The sequence below is a fragment of the Bison bison genome, unplaced genomic scaffold, assembly GCF_000754665.1.
Source record: "Bison bison bison isolate TAMUID 2011002044 unplaced genomic scaffold, Bison_UMD1.0 scf7180017864486, whole genome shotgun sequence".
NCBI lineage: Eukaryota > Metazoa > Chordata > Mammalia > Artiodactyla > Bovidae > Bison > Bison bison.
The window spans coordinates 451,054-460,243 of record NW_011495046.1 but is presented as its reverse complement, the minus strand read 5'-3'; positions in this window follow the sequence as shown (position 1 = coordinate 460,243).

Genomic DNA, 9,190 nt, shown 5'->3' with positions numbered 1-9,190 from the left:
ACATCAAAGGAAACTATTAGCAAGGTGAAAAGACAGCCTTCAGAATGGGAGAAATAAATAGCAAATGAAGCAACCGACAAACAAGTAATCTCAAAAATATACAAGCAACTCCTACAGCTCAACTCCAGGAAAATAAACGACCCAATCAAAAAATGGGCCAAAGAACTAAATAGACATTTCTCCAAAGAAGACATACAGATGGCTAACAAACACATGAAAAGATGCTCAACATCACTCATTATCAGAGAAATGCAAATCAAAACCACTATGAGGTACCATTTCACACCAGTCAGAATGGCTGCGATCCAAAAGTCACAAATAATTAATGCTGGAGAGGGTGTGGAGAAAAGGGAACCCTCTTACACTGTTGGTGGGAATGCAAACTAGTACAGCCACTATGGAGAACAGTGTGGAGATTCCTTAAAAAACTGGAAATAGAACTGCCTTATGATCCAGCAACCCCACTGCTGGGCATACACACTGAGGAAACCAGAAGGGAAAGAGACACGTGTACCCCAATGTTCATCACAGCACTGTTTATAATAGCCAAGACATGGAAGCAACCTAGATGTCCATCAGCAGATGAATGGATAAGAAAGCTGTGGTACATATATACAATGGAGTATTACTCAGCCATTAAAAAGAATACATTTGAATCAGTTCTAATGAGGTGGATGAAACTGGAGCTTATTATACAGAGTGAAGTAAGCCAGAAGGAAAAACATAAATACAGTATACTAACGCATATATATGGAATTTAGAAAGATGGTAACAATAACCCGGTGTACGAGACAGCAAAAGAGACACTGATGTATAGAACAGTCTTATGGACTCTGTGGGAGAGGGAGAGGGTGGGAAGATTTGGGAGAATGGCAATGAAACATGTAAAATATCATGTAGGAAACGAGTTGCCAGTCGAGGTTCCATGCACAATGCTGGATGCTTGGGGCTGGTGCACTGGGACGGCCCAGAGGGATGGTATGGGGAGGGAGGAGGGAGGAGGGTTCGGGATGGGGAACACATGTATACCTGTGGCGGATTCATTTTGATATTTGGCAAAAATTATACAATTATGTAAAGTTTAAAAATAAAAAAAATAAAGTCCCATGTTCAAATGGTGAAGCATTTGTTTGTGACAGACACCATATGCCCTGAATCCTTGTACCTGTCGAAGAGAAGCCTTGCAGAACCTAACATGTGGCATGTCTGCACATGGATTGTTCTGGCATGATCATTTATAATGACTTTCAACGGGAGTATGAGTAATTTACATATCAAAGGTCCTATGTCAGGAATGTCTATGAAGGAAGGAGCTCACTATTATTAAAATTTGAATCAGGAAACTTCTTGAGGGACCAGATCGCAATTTTCATGGCATTTCTAGTAAAGACAACTTAAGTAAGTACTTTGGTTGACAGTGTCACCTTTTGTATTTGAAGATATTGCTGACTCAGATTCATTTCTCATTCCATCCTCATTATAACCCTGAGTCAAGTATTAGGTCCCGCATATGTTTGTGACTTATGTACTGTCTACAATGCCAGTGTCCCATTATCCCACCTTGCCTCAAATGAGACTAAATACAACTAAAACCAAGCAAGAGAGAGATGTTCTGAAGTGGGGAAGTGTTTGCCAGCCCTGTGATGTCACAGTGCATCATAACTATTTGGGCGAGGTGGCTTCATAGACCACCTTTATTTAATGGTCTAGCTCATTGTTTTCTAACTTGTATTTTGGAGAAAAAAACTAGTTGTGTTGTTGTTGTAGTTCTTGGTTTTTTAAAATATCTAAGTTTTCATGCAGTTCGATTTTTTTTTAAATTATTTATTCTTGGCTTCACTGGGTCTTTGCTGTTGGGTGCAGACTTTCTCTGGTTGCATTGACTGGGGGCTCATCTTTGTTGTGGTGTACGGGCTTCTCATTGTGGGGGCTTCTCATTGCAGTGGCTTCTCTTGTTGCGTAGCACAAGCTCTAGGGTGTGCAGGCTTCAGTAGTGTGTCTAGGGCTCTAGAATGGGGGCTTGGTGATTGTGGTACAGGGGCTTTGTTTCTCTACTGCATGTGGGATCCTCCCACACCAGGGATAAAACCCACGTTCCCTGCATTGGCAGGTGGATTCCCAACCACCAGACCACCAGGGAAGTCTTATAGTTCTTTTTACTACTAGATTTGTACTACTAGTAAAGTAGTAAAAATGTAAAAAAGTAGTTCTTTTTACTACTAGATTTCTCAGAATGCTTATTATTGCTAATGTACATTTGTAAGTCTAAGAGGGGAAAAACATATACTTTTCAACATTGCCCAAATGTATTTAATCATATTATGTTTTTTTTCATAGAGATACAAAATAACTCCTGGCTCTAAGGCTTTATAGAAGGCACTCCATGAAACATTAATCTGACTATTTGAAAACCTGGAGAAAACCCCTGTTGAATGAGGAAGTAGGAACGTAGAGAAAAAGTGTAATAGAGCCTCCACTGAGGATCTTGGTTTTGCCTAAATATTATACCTCATTAAATGTGAAAATGAAAATAAACTATCATCACTTCATCCACCAAAACTGCTTTGGTAAAATGATGGTAAACAGCATAAAACCTTTTTTTTTTTTTTTTTTAATGCTGGTTTCTATTCATATTCATCGTGTAACTTATGAACTCAAGACTAGCTACTACTGTAACTTCCTGTACATCCATATTGTTTATGTTTTAAAATGTGAACTTCCAGTCCTTTTCCTTTGATTGCCCAACTTTTCCCTTCCCTTCGGGTCTAGCAGGATGGGGAGTGTGAGCCCTCATGAACATCCCCCATCTCAGACTTGTGTTCTGGCCACCCCAGGCAGTCCTCCTGCCACCCTAGACATACTAAATTGTGGAATTTTTGGTCCTTTATCTCCAATTCTTTTATTTTATTCGTTCACCTTAGACCAGGCTCTTTCAGATCAAATGCCCAAAATTAAGGCTCAATTATTTCTCTTTATAATGTAATGGGATCTTCTACTATTAATGTTTAAAAATCCACATTGATCCCTTTTGTGTGCACTTTAGTAATTCTCCTGTTGAGTTTAACTGCAAAGAATAAAAGATAGACAATGAAGTAGAAAAATTCCTTTAAATCACTGCCTGTATTTTCCTGATAAGCATATCTAAAGCCCGTTCTGCCCAGAAGGATGGGTTTAGCTGAGGGACAGGAATACACAGGTCAGCAGTTGTGAGGTGAGGACAGTGGGAGTAAAGTCAAAGCCAGAGCTTGCTCCAGCTGGCCCTGCAGAGCATCAGCTGAGAGTGGCCCACCAGAGCCAACTGTTAGCTTTTCATTAATTATTAAAAACATTGGCCTTGTAACAAAGCCATTATTAAGAATTAAATTATGTAAATTTATATTTAAATAACATATTAAAGACAAAGGTAATACTCAAAACTCACCACTTACATGTTACTATTCTATTTGATCAAAGTTATTTATATCCATTGTTTTTACCTGGTGGAAATAGTACACAAGAGTATGCTATTGTGGTGGTGGTGTTTTGTCCCTAAGTCCAGTCTGACTCTTGCAGCCCCATGGACTGTAACCCGCCAGGCTCCTCTGTTCATGGAATTTCCCAAGAAAAGAATACTGGAGTGGGTTGCCATTTACTTCTCCCAGGGATCTTCCTATGCAGGGACTGAACTCACATCTCATTCTTTGGCAGACAGATTCTTTAATGCTGAGCCACCAGGGAAGCCGTGTGTTACTGTGTACTTTCTCCCAATTCCATAGTCAGGTTTGTAGCTTAAATTTTGCCATGGGGGGAATTTTCATACCATAGAAATCAGCAAATATTACACTCTAAGGCTCTTTTTATTGTTTTACTGTCTCTCTAGAAGTTGGCAAACTTTTTCTTTACCTTTGTATCAATAAAACCATTTACCAAAGCAGGAGGTTGCCCATATACAGCCCGTCAGCCAAAGTTTGCTGATCTTTAGTGTAAACTTAAGAGAATGTTGAAAAGTTCATAATTCATTTAAATTAAAAGTGTATTGTATCTGTATCAGTTACATTGTGAGAAATACAGAAAATTTGGAAAATATTCCAATATTTGAAAACTATTATCCCAGTTAGCAAGAAAACCACTAGCATCATTGAGGAATGAGTGCCATTCTGACATAATGTCTTCTATGTTTCACGTTCATGTAACTCATTAATGTAAATGAAAATATCATCCACTATTTAGGTCAGAACTACACTTGTTTGTCAACTGCAATTATAGATTGTTTCTGAACATTAAAAGTGGCAAAAATCAACCAAAACATTGAGTGAGCAAGGAGTGGGTATGTGGAATTAATTGTGTATTGCATTTTTTATTATTTTTTTAATTGTGTACTAAAAACCTCTTAAAATGGTAAAGGGTTTTATGTACACATATGTGTATATGCATGTTTTTTTCCAAAGAGTCTCTGGTTAAACATTTGTCAGTTTACCAGTTTACATTTATCAGTTGAGGAAAAGAAATCACAAATGGGAGTAACTAGAAAAGGAAGAAGGTGGACAAACAACTGGAGCACTCAGAGAGAAAGGAAAAGGGTGCCTAGAAGCACATGAGTTTGGCTACTTTTTGGACAGGGACTCAGGATTCCTTTGGATTTGAAGTGAGGAATGGGACTGTTGTGCTTTTAGCAGGTCAAGGTGAAATTATTAGTATGCTAAGGCTATGGTTTTTCCAGTGGTCATGTATGGATGTGAGAGTTGGACTATGAAGAAAGCTGAGCGCCGAAGAATTGATGCTTTTGAACTGTGGTGTTGGAGAAGACTCTTGAGAGTCCCTTGGACTGCAAGAAGAACCAACCAGTCCATTTAAAGGAGATCAGTCCTGGGTGTTCTTTGAAAGGAATGATGCTAAAGCTGAAACTCCAATACTTTGGCCACCTGATGCAAAGAGTTGATTCATTGGAGAAGACCCTGATTCTGAGAGGGATTGGGGGCAGGAGGAGAAGGGGACGACAGAGGATGAGATGGCTGGATGGCATCACTGACTCGATGGATGTGAATCTGAGTGAACTCTGGGAGTTGGTGATGGACAGGGAGGCCTGGTGTGCTGCGATTCATGGAGTCGCAGAGAGTCGGACGTGACTGAGCAACTGAACTGAACTGAACTGAACATACAGTGAAAACACTTAATGCCACACTTTGCCTTGTAGTAATTTTATGTTGAGTAGAAGTTGAAATCCAGTATGTGTAGTATGCCGGAGTTTTCAACTTAGTTAAAACGGAAAAATACTCCACACATCTAACAAACAATTTACATATTTTGGAGAAACATATCAGTCATAAAACAATCTGGATTTTAAATGATTTAAACAAACTCTCATGTTCAGTATGCTTTGGAGATAGCACTTTTACCTTCTTTTGTTATCATTATGTTCAATGCTGGCTTCTTTCTTAGAATCTTCTTGTTAGAACATAATTTTCTTTCCACAGCCTCAGTTAAAATGTGTTATGGCTATTTATCAACATTGCAACAGTGGCTCTAGGCTCTCTGCATACTGATGATTCTTGATGCATATTTACCTGGAAGCATAAATTTAATCCTGAGAAGACTTCCTTGTATTGGTTAATTTTCCATGGCAGTGTCCAGGATTGTGTGAGTACAAGCAATATTAATTTGCATTATTAAAGACTGAATTTTGGAAATTATTCCTATGGTCTAAAGAAAGCATATCTAGCCTCAAATATCAATGATTTTTTTTTTATTTATATTGGATTGCTGTTTGGATTACTCATCTGACATCTTTCCTATCTTGCTCGAAGTTTGCCTTCATTATAAAGATTATTCAGAATTGACTATGCTGCTATTCAGCTATCCACCACAGCAGCTGGGCACTTTCCCAAAATCTGATTATTAACTATCACTCTGCAAAACAGTGCCTATGAAGTTGTTCCTCTTCCCAACCTGCATAATAGCATCTCCAATTCCAGAAGGAACTATTTGATATTCTCCCTGTACAGTTGTTCCCCTCATGTGTTGTTGCAGGGAGATGGCAATGGCAGCACTCTAGCTTTTGGTAACTTGGTAACAACACTTTAAGAAGTATAAGTGGTGTTGGTTTAATGTAAGTAAAATGAATGATGCCTTTCTGCAGTGTCATTTATAATAAAAATAAAAATTTTCTGTATTAAGTGCCTAGTTCAGTGGATAACAGTGCATACAAATGAAACACTATAAATCATAAAATAAAATTTAAGAAAAATAAAATAATAATTATGATATATTTAGTGAAAAACTGAAGGATTTAAGATATTATAGACACATTAATACTAATTTTATAAATGTATGTTATATGTGTTTATGTGTTACCAAAGTGTAAAAAAATTGAATGATAGGATTATGAGGTATTTTAATTTTCTTCTCAGTTTTTTCTGTAGTTTTCAAATTATAGTGTCCATGTGTATTTTTGTAGTCAGAATTTTAAATAGAATTATTACCCCAAAAAAGAAATTTCCAAAATGAAATAGCTGCCCCCCCAACACCCATTTGCTGAAAATAACAGGAAATCTGCTTAAATTACTCAGATTTCTTTGTGTGCTCTCATGGAGCAATGGCTCCTTTACAGTACATAAAACCAATTATTCTGTTCTTGAAGAAACAGAAATGAAAGGAGGAAGAAAACAAAGACTATAAGTTGTTTATAAGCAATTGCTAGGGTATCAATTTAGCCTCTAACTGCCTTTCACATCTGAAAAGATGTAGGAACTTCTGTAATCAATATGAGTCATGCTCATGCAATCTAGCATTCTGATTAAAATCTGGAAAAGAATAGTACATGGTCCATCACCAGTAAGAACCAAATCTTTCCAGTAGAGTCACGAATTTCCTGGCGTCCAGAGGTTGGTGCTGTGGGCCATGATAGATTCTCTCCCATGGACTGTTTCCTATTCCTCTCCCAAAAGTTCTACTTTATATTACACTTGTGCTTAATCTGAAAAAATTGAGTTTCATGTGTTTCATATGGTGACTCTGTATCACCAAGTCAAATTCTCCAGTTGTTCACATTCTTCAACATGTAGAAAAGGCATAACAAGGCCTTGAAAAGAAGGAAATGTTTCTCTTATTACAGAGATAAATCTGATAGGGTAACTTGTGCTCACCATGATGTCATAAAAGCTCTTCAGAATAAGACTGAGGATGGAGAGGAATGAGGAGTTTAAAGGGAAGAGAGCTTTGTTGTACTCTACTGATGGAAATCAGAAGAACACAGGGTAAAGTGTATGGTCTTATCTGGCCACACAGGAATGGTGCCTCACTCACTGTTTTGCAGTTGAGTGAAATGGAGAGCTGACCCATTGTAGAAGCATTATTTCCTGAAGATGGAGGCAGGGGTGGGGTAACATCTATTATCCTTGGCTTTGATCCCAGCCTCCTTTAGCCTTGACTTAACTCTTTAGGTAGATGTGAATAATTCTTTCCTCATGTGAAATTTATTTTCTAATCATGTCTACTTCTTTAAAGAATTATCTCATTGTTTCATGGAAGGCAGGGTATGCATATATTTCTCAAAGATCTATGTGGAAGCATTTGGTATTATTAAGAACTCATTGCTGGACTCCTTATCTCTGTAAAGCCATGATTCTTATTGACTTTACTGCTGCAGCTGGATTGACTTTTAAAATCAAAATGTCTTGTTAATGCAAAAGCTAACAGCAATGAGTAAATCAAATGCTTTTTTAGTAGATGGTCCTATACACAATGACCCTTGTATACCATTAAATCTCTAAGGATAAAGGTGAATGATGTAATAGTGAATAGTGGAAGTGTGCTATTTCTCCTTTTTATCCACATTCCATTCAGTTCAGTTCAGTAGCTCAGTCGTGTCTGGCTCTTTGTGACCCCATGAATTTCAGTACGCCAGGTCTTCCTGTCCATCACCAACTCTCAGAGTTCACCCAAACCCATGTCCATCAAGTTGGTGATGCCATCCAGCCATCTCATCCTCTGTTGTCCCATTCTCCTACAGCCCCCAATCCCTCCCAGCATCAGAGTCTTTTCCAATGAGTCAACTCTTTGCATGAGGAAGCCAAAGTATTGGAGTTTCAGCTTCATAATCAGTCCTTCCAATGAACACCCAGGACTGATCTCCTTTAGAATGGACTGGTTGGATCTCCTTGCAGTCCAAGGGACTCTCAAGAGTCTTCTCCAACACCACAGTTCAAAAGCATCAATTCTTTGGCGCTCAGCTTTCTTTACAGCCCAACTCTCACGTCCATACATGACCACTGGAAAAACCATAGCCTTGACTAGACGGACCTTTGTTGGCAAAGTAATGTCTCTGCTTTTCAATATGCTATCTAGGTTGGTCATAACTTTGCTTCCAAGGAGTAAGCATAAGTATGCTTTAAAAATATATAAAAATGAAAGCAATTTCTGAGACAATGTACAAGGAGATCCTTCCCTCTGGTCTTAATTACTGCTCACCTATAGCCTAGGGAAAAAAATAATCTCATCTCCATTTGGTCCAGCTCAGCTCACAGTGAGTGTTGGATGTTGCTCAAGTCTCCCTTGTGATTCCAGTCAGGATTGTGGGAGAGCGTGTATCATCTTACATGTTTTATATGATGATATGGGCTCTGAAGTTACCATATCACTAACCTTTAGATAGTTTCATGAAGCAGATGAAGAATGGGTCAGGATAGAGAATTTTATACTCACTGGGTCATAGAAATTTGAATGATTTTACTTACTTTTGCTGCTGTGCATGGGCTTTCTTACTGTGTATGGGCTTTCTCTAGCTGCTATGAGCAAGAGCTACTCTTCACTTTCTCCAGTTGCGATGCGTGAGCTTATTATGGTGGCTTCTCTTGTTACAGATCATGGGCTCTAGGGTGTGTGGGCTTCAGTAGCTGCAGCACCTGGACTCAGTATTTGTGGTGCATAGGCTCAGTTCCCATGTGGCACTTGGGATTCTCCTAGACCAGGGATCGAACCTGTGTCTCCTGCTTTGGCAAGCAGACTCTCCACCACCAAGCCACAAGGAAAGCCCTTTGTTGATGATTTGTTTCAACTGAGATGGAAAATAAAAAGCCAGTCTGTTTTTGAAGTCCCATTCCCTCCATCATCACCAACTCTAGTATTAACCACATTTATGATTTTATAACATATTTTAATTTTTTTCTCATATATTATGCAACAGCAATTTTTAGACTTAGCTAGAGGCTCCACC